This window comes from Rattus rattus, chromosome 12 (assembly GCF_011064425.1).
Source record: "Rattus rattus isolate New Zealand chromosome 12, Rrattus_CSIRO_v1, whole genome shotgun sequence".
Classification (NCBI taxonomy): Eukaryota; Metazoa; Chordata; class Mammalia; order Rodentia; family Muridae; genus Rattus; species Rattus rattus.
In genome coordinates, this window is record NC_046165.1 from 52635312 (window position 1) to 52645035 (window position 9724).

General features: G+C 45.0%; 1 long non-coding RNA gene across 1 annotated transcript; it reads left to right on the plus strand.

Annotated features, from left to right (window-relative positions):
• Positions 1-5154: 5154 nt before the first annotated feature.
• On the plus strand, positions 5155-9110 carry LOC116913681. Its single transcript, XR_004389636.1, has 2 exons — positions 5155-5343; positions 8276-9110. It is a non-coding gene; the product is annotated as an uncharacterized LOC116913681 (long non-coding RNA).
• The last annotated feature ends 614 nt before the right edge of the window (positions 9111-9724 follow it).

A 9724-nucleotide genomic window follows, 5' to 3' on the forward strand; every position in this document is an offset into this window, starting at 1 on the left:
GACTGAGGATGAGGACAGGGGTAGAGGTGGGGTGGAGTGGGGTGGGGAAGGGTGTGAGAGGTGACAGAGTCACATGGCAAATCCCTGGATTCAGATTCCAGAGACCAATATCACGGTACAGATTTGAGTTTATTGCCCAACACCTACACATATATAGAGTGTCTGAGTCCATCCCCAAGCTCCTAAATCTTTGGCCAATCATATCTCTCTTGCCATTCCATTACTATGCCCCAGTGAAAGCCTTGCCTGATAAGGTAACTCAGAAGGAGCAGGGGCAGCATCATCACCTGTTAGGATTTCCATGAAGATGGAGAAAGCAGCCACCACCCTGACCTTGGTTCCCTTTTGCTGTCTCACTGGTGGAAACATCTTAGATCTAATGCCATGTTTGGCAGACTCTTTGAGGAGTCCCAGGAGCCTGAGGCGCCTGGTCTCCATTCTACTTTTTCCCTCACGTGGTTGACTTCACATCCCCCACACCTTTACAAATGTATCAGGGACTAACATAACCTAGATAATTACTTGCATATGGAGGCTTGCATCCCAGATAATGCTAGATCACGTCAAATTGACAATATTAAGCACCACAAGGATACTCACAGGTTGATTCTCCTCCTGTCAGGTTGTCATAGACTTGGTCCCCAGACACCAAAGGCAATGCTGGTCTTCATCATCTCAGTTCCTTGAGATTAAACTTACTTATTGCAAAATTGCTTGCCAAGTGCAAGGACTTCATCTTCTATTATGCTGCACCAAGACCCTCTGAGTCATTGGTCATTGACCACACACATGTTTGTAGATGAGAAATAATTGCTGGGAAAGAGATTCTGCCAAGTTCACATGAAGTAGAATAGAATGGAAAGTTTCTTGCTCTCATCCTCAAGTATGACAGATATTGTTCAGTCCATATTGTGTCTGATGTGAAGTTACAGAAATTTGTACTCTGTATGAAAGAACGTGGGGTATTCTAAACACACAGAGAAAGAAATAGATCCATTTTGTCACTGTACATATTTTATATCAGATCTCAATAGCATTTTACCTGGTTGTTTCTCTCTGCTCAACCACAGATATCTATTTGGGAAACTTCATCATCAATAAAGTTGAGAGCTGGATACCGGGCTCATTCAGTAGTTTGGGATAGAAGTTAGTATGAAGGGAGATCCTGCTATTTAAGACCGCGCCAGATTGCAATGCTTCTGAAATTGGTTGTTCTAACAGTGCTTCCAGACTCTGGATGACCTTTGGCCCTGCCTCGGGCTACCAACTTAAGAAACCACTTTATCATGCCTCCATGTGATTGTATTTGTGCAAAACCTGGGCTCAAAGGTTCTTTTAAATTAAAAGGGTTTTAAAAGACCTGAGAAACAAGACCCTGGGAGAATAGACATCAGTATTGTAGACTTCTCGTTTCTTTACCTAGAGGAGAAGGTCATAGCCAGTTTGGGGTAGACTCCCATGATTTTTCAGAGAAAGTCAAGGCCTGATGTTACTTGTGGCTTCTGGTGGAAGTCATGTCATATGTGCTGGCTAGTTTTATGTCAACCTGACACAAGCTGGAGTCATTTTGGAAGAGAGCATCTCAAATTTGAGAAAATGCTCCTGTGGTACCTTTATTTGATTGATGATTGATGAGGGAGTGACTAGCTTACTGTGGGCAATGCCATCCGTATCTGTTCTGGTGGTGGTCCTGGGTGCTGTAAGAAAGCAGGCTATGTAAGTTATGGGAACAAACCAGTAAACAGTATTCCTCCATGGCCTCTGCATAAGTTTCTGCCTCCAAGTTCCTGCCCTGTTTGAGTTCCTGCTATGACTTCCTTTAGTGTAATGTGTGAGTTCTATCAGACTGTGATATGTGATAGAGCCTGAAAATGGCTGGGAGTCAGAAAGGGGTTGTGATAAATGGGTCATTTACCATAGTTCTTTGCTCTTTGCAAGAGATGGACCCTTGCAATGGCCTTGAGATAGAAAGTGCCTTCTCATCCCTTGACTGGAGAACTCAGTCATGAGTCTTGCTTTGGTCAAAGGGATGCTGGGAAATGTAATAATGGTAGCAGCATCTTAATATATACTTGGACAGTTGATTCTATTTTCTGCTACATCTATGGAAAGTGCCCTACCAATCACATTAGTTGCAAGAGAAGTATGAGAAATGAGTGGCTCCCCACTCTACCATAGTAGTAGAAAGCTACACAGGAATTGGAAAGCCTGTGAAAGTGATCAATACTTATTATCTAGCATTAATTACTTTGTTAATTTTTGAGCAAAGCCCCACTTCTGGGATTAGGGAATCTTACTTCCACAGACTTCTCCTGTGTTCACAGAGATAATCTAGGTATCTTCTGCATTCTAAACCTTGTTGAGACATAAAGGCTAAAGATGTGATTCTTGTCTTCAGAGGTGTTAGCATCTCTGTCAAATGCTTTTCTCAATTCTGTTTCCATCCATATACCTGTTAAGAAATTACTCAAGAAAGGAGTTATTCTCACTTATAATGTTAGGAAACACATTATATCACAGTGGGCTGGGGAGGAGGCATGGTGACCACAATTTTGTGGGGTGGGTAGCTCCTTACATTGCATCTGCCCTTCAGAAATGGGGCTAAGGTATAAAGCTTCAGTGTGTCTTCAAAGCTTCTTGAAGAACAGCTCTGCCTTCTAAAAGCTCCCCAAACTTCACAAAAGGTGTCATCAGGTAGGGATCAACTACTCAAATCCATGAGTCTATGTGGAGGAGTTCACATTCAAACCATAACACCATCCAGAAGGCTAATGAAGTAAATACTCCAGTCTAAAAGGGTTTCTCCCCATAACCAAACAGTGGATAGAGCTTGGGGACTCTTATGAAAGTGTAGGAGGAAAGATTGTGGGACTCCAAAGAGGATGGAGACTCCACAGGAAGACCAACAGAGTCAATTAACCTGGTCCTTTGGGACTCTCAGAGACGATCAAAGAACATACATGGACTGGACCTAGGCCTCCCCACTCTTATGTAGCAGATGTGCAGCTTGACCTTCATGTGAGCCTGAAGAACTGTTGTGGGGGCTATCCCAAAAGCTGTTGCTTGACCTGTGCAGCAGGTCCAGTTATTCAGGGTTCCGAAGGGGCGCTACCCTTGGGCCAATGGGGGGGCGAGAAGAAGGAGACCAAGCAAGATTCTATTGTCAAGGTCTCCTTTACTGAGAGAAATGTACAGCATTTAAAGCTCTGAGGCAGGAATAGAAGCGGGAACTGAAGCTTAGGGTGAGGGAGTTTGGGAAGTGCCCAAGGATATAGGGTGAATCACTAAACTGCAAGATATCCTCCTATAACAAAGAGGCAACAGTCTTCTGGGGACATGTTCTTTGAAAAGGTTGAACCCTTCTCAGGAATCTGCTCAGGGATATCCGCTGAAACATCCTGTGATTGCTCCCAGGGTCTTCCCGGGAGAGGCTTTTGTCCAACAATCTCATAATCTTACAGCAGCCACCTGAGCTTCTGTGGCCATGCAGCCCAGAGTCACGTAGCCACCTTGAGCTATGCAGTCACAAAGTGGCCAGGCCCAATTCCAATACAGCTCCCTACAGTTGCTTACATGTGGGATATGTTCTACTAGCTTGGCTGCCTTGTCTGGACTCAGTGGGAGAGGAAAACCCTAGCCTAGCAGACATTTGAAGTGCCAGGTTCGGAGGATACCAAAGGGGGCTCCCACCAGCTCAGAGAAGGAGATGAGGGATGGGAGAAGGATTGTAGGAGTGGGTGACTGGGAGGGATCAGTGAGTGAGATGTAAAGTGAATAAGTAAAAAAAAAATTAAATTAAAGAAAAGAATGAGGGTATCTCATCACAACTCCGTCGTGATAATTACAGTCTTCAACTGACCATGTTAGACAGATCTCCCTATCTTTTCTATCTTGGCATGTCTATGTATGTTGACTCTGGGAGTTCTAATAAACAGCAATATAACTAGATGTTTGCTCTAGGCTCACACCTCCTCCCTGTACATATAATTCTACAAAAACTAACTAAAATGAGGGAAAGCTTCTTTTGTTAATCCTGGCTTTCACGGCAGGTCCTACACATTTTGAGGGTGAGTTTCTAAAACAGATGTCCATTTCATTTCTCATCATCAGTGACAGAGGAACAGGGGTCAGGCTAACTAGTTCAAAGGCCACCACATTCTTTCCCATCCACATGCTAGCTGACCATCTAAATGAGGGGCAGTGTGATGTGATCACCGTGCTCAGCTCTGGCGAGCGCTAGGCCTGGTGCTCATTTTACCTGATTTTTATTGAGGACTTTGCGCATGCTGCCTAAAATTTCTCTTATATTGCTATGTTCTTTAAAATGGGGGATAATTTCTACTTCGGGGAGGTGTTGTGAGGGTTAGAGAAATTGTATATGTAAAGAGCTGCCTTGTATCCTGTTTGCTTTCTAGTCCCAATTCATATGAAGGAGACTTAAAACTTAGTATTTCAGGACGTAAACTGAAAGCATATGTGAGACCTTCGATTGGGGTAATTAAGTTAAAAATGGGTCATTAGAATGGGCTCCAATCCAATATGACTGGTGTTCTTGTAACAGAGGACTAGGGCACACATGCCTGAGTGCACACACACACACACACACACACACACACACACACACACACACACACAGAGAGAGAGAGAGAGAGAGAGAGAGACAGTTAGAGCAAAAGGGGGAGGAGGGAGAGGGAGGAGGGAGGAGAGGGAGGAGGGGGAGGGAGGGAGGGAGAGGGAGGGAGGGAGAGGGAGGGAGAGGGAGGAGAGGGAGGGAGAGGGAGAGGGGAGGGAGGAGAGGGAGGGAGGGAGAGGGAGAGGGAGAGGGGAGGGAGAGGAGGAGGGAGAGGAGAGCATATTTTGAAACAGAAAAACTGCTACCTGCATTTTAAGAATCTTGGCCTTAAGAGAAAGCACTGCTCACAACTTGGTCTTGGAATTTTAGGCTTCAGAATGGTGAAAGATAAATCTTTGTTGTTTTAGCCGGCCAGCCTGTGGTACTTTGTTATGGCAGCCGGAGTAGATTAACACAGTGTCTGGAACCCCTGGCATAGACCCAAGCCTGCAACACAGCAGCAGGCTTCCTCCCCATGCCCTCTCTCCTCCTCTCTACTGTGGTCATTTCTCTTCGCCTCTCTCCCTCCTCCCTCCCCCATGCCCTGCTTTTTATTTCTTTCCTTCTTATTCCCTTGCTTCAGTATAGCTACACAGACTTCCAATCTCTCTGCATGAAGCGAGAGACCTGCAGTGGGGAACCATTCTAAGGGGCATTTATGCACATATAAAAGAGAGAAGGAACACTGGCATTTTCGGTGTTGACAGAAGTCACAGAAGAATAACAATCAGGTGAGTCACTGGGCTGGTCCTGATGGTTAGCACCTCTGTTAGGATTATGGGGTTTAACTGAATCAGAATAGAGAGAACACAGGCTTGGAGTGGCAAATCTCTGTCTGTACTGGAAAACAGGAACTACTCTGTAGGTGTCGTGGGGAGGATTGGGGGATGGTGGTGAATCTGTCCTTTCTTCTACGGTTAGAATTCGGGCTCTGGGAGAGCCTTTGGATTAGCTCCCATTATCTGTCTCCTTAACATCCAGAGACCCAGAAACAGGGACAGCAGTGGCAAGAGTGCATGCAGGATGCCCAGGAGGAGATGCCCAGGTCCTTTATATAGCTCCTTCCAGTGGGAAGTTAAAATAGTCTCTGGCAATCGACTTCCCTACCAGAAAAGACACTTTTCCTCCACCAGAAAAAATGAGTGTAATCAGTCTGGCTGGCTGATTTTGCGTTTTGAGATTTCCTGGATGAGAAGCTCTGTGTAAACCAGGGGCACTGTTGTTTTTGTACCTGGCTGCTGGGCCAAGAGAGAAGGGAAATGGGAAGGCGAAGCTAGAATGACTCCTTGGCAGGCAGTCTCCTGGCCTCTCAATCATGTCTGCTGCTGCTGCTGCAGAAGGCTCAGCATACGGCAGCTGCAGAAGGGGTGCGGGGCAGGCCAGGCCAGGCCTGAGGCACAGAGGGAGAAGGATGTAAGCAGTAAGGGAGCTGGAGGGCCAGCTGACTGAGCTGCCTTTAAGCTTACTTCCACTGCTTTTCTTTGCCTTTTCCCTGAGCCTTTGAACCTTCCTGTCATTGCTGGGACTCTGCTTACAGGATTGCCAGGATTCCTCTTTAGCAAATAATAGAGGGATTCCAGGTCAGGAGAAGGGCCACACAGAAGAAGAGGCCATTGAGGAGAATGAAGGGAGAGGGGAGGAGGGATAAGAGGCAGATGAGCAGAAGCCAGCTCTAATCTGGAGTCAGCAGAGGGCATCTTCCTCATGCATGTTCTGCTGCTTCTCAGACCACCTCAGGCAGGAAGCAATGGCAGCTGTGTAAACAGGCTGCAGCTCTCCCACCCAATTGCAAGACTAGGACTCCTTGAGAAAGCTTTCCTGACTTTCCCAGATGATCTGCATTCCAGGATGCTATTAAGAAGAGAATGTTGCCTCTGAGCAGAGAGCTTCTGCAAGAGGTAGACATGAGAGCATTCCACCTCTTTCTTTTTTCCTTTATAGTTTGAGCTTTGAGATGGGAAGAATCCCACTGACCTGAGGGGCTCCCTGGATGATGCAAGAGTCCTTCTCTATCACTCCCACCTTGCCACCAGACTTGAAACGCCACTGCAGGGAGTGATGTTGGCTGATTAATATGCAGGAGGAAGAAGCCATAAAGTCAAGTGCCTATAGCATTTAATGTGACTATCAGAGAAAGGCTGGCAAGCCCCAAGTCTCTGTGCCTCATTATGCACGTCTGCCAGAGGTTCCACAGGCACTGCAGACAGAAGATTCAGACACATGTGTAGATATGAGGGAATCTCATACATTGGCCATTCCTTTATGTAAACACACATGCACACATACACAATTACAGGTAACAGTAGACCAGAGAATTGTAGCTGGGGTCTTCCAAGCAATTCTCTCAGCAGCAGCAGCAGCAGCAGCAGCAGCAGCAGCAGCAGCAGCAGCAGCAGCAGCAGCAGCAGCAGCAGCAGCTTCTCAAGGATTTCCCTTTCCTGGACCCAGCCACCTTCTCAGGACTAAGAAGACCCATAGAATCGCCCAATAATGGCCCCAGATATCACAGAAAGCTGTGACAGAATCAAAATTAGTTTTATCATTCATCAGTTCTGAAGTACCCAATCTCATCACTCATTTAATAGTAGTTATTCCAACGAAACTTCCATGACCCAGGTAGCTGGTGGTTTCTGGTCTCATGCATGCCGAGGCATAGGTGCTCCTCACCTTGGCTAGTTGGCGGACACCACCACCATCACCACCATCACCACCATCACCACCACCTCCACCACCACCACCACCATGATCATCATCATAATCCCTGTCACTGGAGTGGGGAGATCTCTGCCATACTGATATTGGCTTCTCATCTTAGAGCTTAATTTTCATTCTCTATTGGGTCCCTATTCTCTAGAGAAATCCGGAAATGCTTACATGAGAGAAACCAGAGGATGCCGTAAGAGGCAGTGTCCCTCACCTGTGGCTCAGGATTGGCAGCAGTGAGTTGCCTGCTGTTCTGTGTTCTGTGAAAGACTCAAAAACATTTCATTGACTAATCATAAAATCTCTATTCTTTTAAGTTCACAATCTATCTCCAGGCAGGTGTACCCCCTGGTGGCTAATGATGATATACCAATGTCTTCTCAGTGACCTCAGATTCTCTTCACTCTCCCTCACCTCCGGGGATTTCCTAGAGGGAAAGGTCACTCTTTTATATATTATTAATGACTATAGACATTCAGTACCTTCAAGACAACTATTGGAAAAATAAGTTCCTCAGGGAGAAGAAAACTAGATATTCAGTTTTGCCTCTGACCACAGACTCCAGCTTCTTGGAGTATTCCATTGATTGATTTATGTGATGCCAGTTAGACATCTGTTAGAGCTAGGCAGTTGGGTTCAGGGAAGTCAAGAACTTCCTTTAGTTATGTATGGAGTTAGTACTTCATTGCAGTCACAACCAGGATTTGCCAAAGGGTACAGGAAGGAAGGAAGGAAGGAAGGAAAGAAGGAAGGAAGGAAGGAAGGAAGGAAGGAAGGAAGGAAGGAAAAGCTTCACAGAAAAGCAGTGTGAATTCTGACAGTTTTGCTTTGTGAGGGCCAGTCCACTGGAGATAAGTAATTCTTACTCACTACATTGGAAACTTAGGGGGGTGGGGCGAGTGCCCCAGGGACTTCGCTCCTTTAAACAGGTTGTTTATTTTTTCCCTGCTTCTATTCTAGATGAAGACACCTAAAGATGATAAACCTTCCAGGTCTAACCTATTTCCTCACACTCAGCCTGGCACATCAAATGTGAACATGGAAGAAAACTCAGGGATCATTAGAGGACCTGACGGCTCCTCAGAGTCAACTAAGAGCTGTCATAAATAGTGATTGCTAGATGCATAGGCAGACATTTGAACCCATGTGCTTTGGAGGGCACCAAGGTAATTTTTCTTTTGATTTATTCTTTGTTAACATCATCCATGAATTTTAGAGTATATCTACCCACACTTCTCCCTTCAGTTCCTCCCAGATCCCTTCTCATCCTCTAACTTCTTCTTCTTCCTTCTCTCCTTCACAGAATATGATTAGTGAGGTTCACATATACATGAGAGTAGGGTGCCATTCTCTGCAGCATGGGTAACTTACCATGGGCCATGTGGCTTAGGAAAACTGATTTACTCTTCCCCAGGGACCATCATTGGAGTGGTCCTCAATTAAGAGTGGGACTCAGGAAGCTGGAACATTTCTTAATTTGGTCTCATACAGCAGCCACAGCTTCTATGAGTTCATGAGTGTATCAGCCCTTCTGGGCATGTTCAGAAGACATTATTTTGCTGTAATCTTTCCCAACTTCTGGTTCTTAAAAATCCTTCTGTCTCCTCCAATGCTCCCTGAGTTTTTCTGGGTGTGAGGAAGCAGTGACGTAAGTGATCCATTCAAGGCTGAGCATCTCTCAGTCTCTGACTTTCTACTGTTTGACCAGTTATAAATTGGTCAAACCAGAAGGTACTTAGTACAGAGTATATTATTTTTATTCTCTGAGAAAATGCATTCTCTTGACATTTCAGAATATATGGAAAATAAAATCCTAGGAGGCACTTATTTGGACTAAGTAAATGTTAGCAAGGAAATTGCTTTGTTTTTGGTCCCCCAACTACTTTGATCTGACACCTTAATAATAATTTTGTAAAGACAGTGTTTCATCATGTAACACAGGCTGGCTTTGAACAGTCAGAGATCTGCCTGCATCTTCCTCTCGAATGTTGATATTAAAGATATACACCATTAGCTGGGCAGTGGTGATACACACCTTTAATTCCAGCACTTATGAGGCACAAGCAGACAAATCTCTGAGTTTGAGGCCAGCGTAGTCTGCAAAGCGACTTTCAGGGCAGCTAGGGCTACACAGAGAAACCATGTCTCAAAACACAAAACAACAAATAAAACAAAACAAAACAAAAGGAGGAGGAGGAGGAAGAGGAGAAAAAAAGAAGAAGAAGAAGAAGAAGAAGAAGAAGAAGAAGAAGAAGAAGAAGAAGAAGAAGAAGAAGAAGAAGAAGAAGAAGCAAAGAAGAAGAAGAAGAAGAAAAAGAAGATATCAATAAAAAAGAAAGGTGTGCACCATTATGTCTGGCCTTTAATAACAAAACTTTACCTATGTGTAGAATTTCATGCATAGATGCT